Source organism: Ambystoma mexicanum, chromosome 13 (assembly GCF_040938575.1).
Source record: "Ambystoma mexicanum isolate Mex_15411 chromosome 13, UKY_AmexF1_1, whole genome shotgun sequence".
NCBI lineage: Eukaryota > Metazoa > Chordata > Amphibia > Caudata > Ambystomatidae > Ambystoma > Ambystoma mexicanum.
Genome location: NC_090938.1, coordinates 740534699 through 740538954, shown reverse-complemented (window position 1 = coordinate 740538954; position 4256 = coordinate 740534699).

The window sequence follows — 4256 nt, the reverse complement described above, 5'->3', positions numbered from 1 at the left end:
CTGAACCTGCATATTATGGGCCCGATGTGTGCCTGCTTCTGAACCCGCATATCTAGGGCCCGAGGTGTGCCTGCTTCTGAACCCGCATATTTATGGCCTGAGGTGTGACTGCTTCTGAACCCGCATATCTAGGGCCCAAGGTGCACCTGCTTCGGAACCCGCATATCTAGGGCCTGAGGTGCGCCCGCTTCTGAACCCGCATATCTAGGGCCCGAGGTGTGCCTGCTTCTGAACCCGCATATTTATGGCCTTAGGTGCGCCCGCTTCTGAACCTGCATATTATGGGCCTGAGGTGTGCCTGCTTCTGAACCCGCATATCTAGGGCCCGATGTGCGCCTGCTTCTGAACCCGCATATCTAGGGCCCGATGTGCGCCCGCTTCTGAACCCGCATATCTAGGGCCCGATGTGTGCCTGCTTCTGAACCCGCATATTTACGGCCTGAGGTGCGCCCACTTCTGAACCTGCATATTATGGGCCCGAGGTGTGCCTGCATCTGAACCCGCATATTTAGGGCCTGAGGTGTGCCTGCTTCTGAACCCGCATATCTAGGGCCCAAGGTGTGCCTGCTTCTGAACCCGCATATTTACGGCCTGAGGTGTGCCTGCTTCTGAACCGGCATATCTAGGGCCTGAGGTGTGCCTGCTTCTCAACACGCATATCTAGGGCCTGAGGTGTGCCTGCTTCTGAACACGCATATCTAGGGCCCAGGGTGCACCTGCTTCTGAACCCGTATATCTAGGGCCGAGGTGCGCCTGCTTCTGAACCCGCATATCTAGGGCCCAAGGTGCACCTGCTTCTGAACCCGCATATCTAGGGCCCGAGGTGTGCCTGCTTCTCAACCCGCCTATCTAGGGACCGATGTGCGCCCGCTTCTGAACCCGCATATCTAGGGCCCGAGGTGCGCCCGCTTCTGAACCTGCATATTATGGGCCCGAGGTGTGCCTGCATCTGAACCCGCATATTTAGGGCCTGAGGTGTGCCTGCTTCTGAACACGCATATCTAGGGCCCGAGGTGTGCCTGCTTCTGAACCCACATATCTAGAGCCCAAGGTGTGCCTGCTTCTGAACCCGCATATTTAGGGCCCAGGGTGTGCCTGTTTCTGAATCCGCATATCTAGGGCCCAGGGTGCGCCTGCTTCTGAACCCACATATCTAGGGCCCGAGGTGCGCCTGCTTCTGAACCCGCATATCTAGGGCTGAGGTGTGCCTGCTTCTGAACGCGCATATCTAGGGCCCGAGGTGCGCCTGCTTCTGAACCCACATATCTAGGGCCGAGATGTGCCTGGTTCTGAACCCGCATTTCTAGGGCACAGGGTGCGCCTGCTTCTGAACCCACATATCTAGGCCCGATGTGTGCCTGCTTCTGAACCTGCATATCTAGGGCCTGATGTGTGCCTGCTTCTCCCATATATCTAGGGCCCAGGGTGTGCCTGCTTCTGAACCCGCATATCTAGGGCCCAAGGTGTGCCTGCTTCTGAACCCGCATATCTAGGCCCGATGTGTGCCTGCTTCTGAACCTGCATATCTAGGGCCCGAGGTGCGCCTGCTTCTGAACCGCATATCTAGGGCCCAGGGTGTGCCTGCTTCTGAACCCACATATCTATGGCCTGAGGTGTGCCTGCTTCTGAACCCGCATATCTAGGGCCTAGGGTGTGCCTGCTTCTGAACCCGCATATCTAGGGCCCGAGGTGCGCCTGCTTCTGAACTCGCATATCTAGGGCCCGAGGTGTGCCTGCTTCTGAACCCGCATATCTAGGGCCCAAGGTGTGCCTGCTTCTGAACCCGCATATCTAGGGCCCGAGGTGTGCCTGCTTCTGAACCTGCATATCTAGGGCCTGAGGTGTGCCCGCTTCTGAACCCGCATATCTAGGGCCCAGGGTGCGCCTGCTTCTGAACCCACATATCTAGGGCCGAGGTGCGCCTGCTTCTGAACCCGCATATCTAGGGCGCGAGGTGCGCCTGCTTCTGAACCCGCATATCTGGGGCCTGAGGTGCGCCGCTTCTGAACCCGCATATCTGGGGCCCGATGTGTGCCTGCTTCCGAACCTGCATATCTAGGGCCCGAGGTGCGCCTGCTTCTGAACCCGCATATCTAGGGCCCAGGGTGTGCCTGCTTCTGAACCCGCATATCTAGGGCCCGAGGTGCGCCTGCTTCTGAACCCGCATATCTAGGGCCCAAGGTGTGCCTGCTTCTGAACCTGCATATCTAGGGCCCAGGGTGTGCTTGCTTCTGAATCCGCATATCTATGGCCTGAGGTGTGCCTGCTTCTGAACCCGCATATCTAGGGCCCGAGGTGCGCCTGCTTCTGAACTCGCATATCTAGGGCCCGAGGTGCGCCCGCTTCTGAACCCGCATATCTAGGGCCCGGGGTGCGCCTGCTTCTGAATCCGCATATCTAGGGCCGAGGTGCGCCTGCTTCTGAACCCGCATATCTAGGGCCCGAGGTGCGCCTGCTTCTGAACCCGGATATCTAGGGCCTGAGGTGCGCCGCTTCTGAACCCGCATATCTAGGGCCCGAGGTGCGCCTGCTTCTGAACCCGCATATCTAGGGCCCAGGGTGTGCCTGCTTCTGAACCCGCATATCTAGGGCCCGAGGTGTGCTGCTTCTGAACCTGCATATCTAGGGCCCATGGTCTGCCTGCTTCTGAACCGCATATCTAGGGCCCGAGGTGTGCCAGCTTCTGAACCCGCATATCTAGGGCCCGAGGTGCGCCCGCTTCTGAACCCGCTTATCTAGGGCCCAGGGTGCGCCTGCTTCTGAACCCGCATATCTAGGGCCGAGGTGCGCCTGCTTCTGAACCCGCATATCTAGGGCCCGAGGTGTGCCTGCCTCTGAACCCGCATATCTAGGGCCTGAGGTGCGCCCGCTTCTGAACCCGCATATCTAGGGCCCGAGGTGCGCCTGCTTCTGAACCCGCATATCTAGGGCCGAGATGTGCCTGCTTCTGAACCCGCATATCTAGGGCCCAGGGTGCGCTTGCTTATGAACCCGCACATCTAGGGCCCAGGGTGCGCCTGCTTCTGAACCCACATATCTAGGCCCGATGTGTGCCTGCTTCTGAACCCGCATATCTAGGGTCTGATGTGTGCCTGCTTCTCCTGCATATCTAGGGCCCAGGGTGCGCCTGCTTCTGAACCCGCATATCTAGGGCCCGAGGTGCACCTGCTTCTGAACCCGCATATCTAGGGCCCGAGGTGCGCCTGCTTCTGAACCCGCATATCTAGGGCCCAGATTATGCCTGCTTCTAAATCCGCATATCTATGGCCCGAGGTGTGACTGCTTCTGAACCCGAATATCTAGGGCTGAGGTGCGCCTGCTTCTGAACCCGCATATCTAGGGCTGAGGTGCACCTGCTTCTGAACCCGCATATCTACGGCCCAGGGTGCGCCTGCTTCTGAAGCCGCATATCTAGGGCCCGAGGTGCGCCTGCTTCTGAACCCGCATATATAGGGGCGAGGGGTGCCTGCTTCTGAACGTGCATATCTTGGGCCCGAGGTGCGCCTGCTTCTGAACCCACGTATCTAGGCCCGAGATGTGCCTGCTTCTGAACCCGCATATCTGGGGATCAGGGTGCGCGGTCTCATGGTGAGTGAGGGAGATGGCAGCGAGGTCTCATGGTGAGTGAGGGAGATGGCAGCGAGGTCTCATGGTGAGTGAGGGAGATGGCAGCAAGGTCTCATGGTGAGTGAGGGAGATGGCAGCGAGGTCTCATGGTGAATGATGGAGATGGCAGCGAGGTCTCATGGTGAGTGAGGGAGATGGCAGCAAGGTCTCATGGTGAGTGAGGGAGGTGGCAGCGAGGATGGCAGTGAGGTCTCATGGTGAGGGAGGGAGGTGGCAGTGAGGTCTCATGGTGAGTGAGGGATGTGGCAGTGAGGTCTCATGGTGAGTGAGGGAGGGAGGTGGCAGTGAGGTCTCATGGTGAGTGAGGGAGATGGCTGTGCGGTCTCATGGTGAGTGGGGGAGATGGCAGCGAGGTCTCATGGTGAATGAGGGAGATGGCAGCGCGGTCTCATGGTGAGTGAGGGAGGTGGCAGCGAGGTCTCATGGTGAGTGAGGGAGGTGGCAGCGAGGTCTCATGGTGAGTGAGGGAGATGGCAGCGAAGTCTCATGGTGAATGAGGGAGATGGCAGCGAGGTCTCATGGTGAGGGAGGGAGGTGGCAGTGAGGTCTCATGGTTAATGAGGGAGATGGCAGCGAGGTCTCATGGTGAGTGAGGGAAATGGCAACGAGGTCTCATGGTGAGTGAGGGA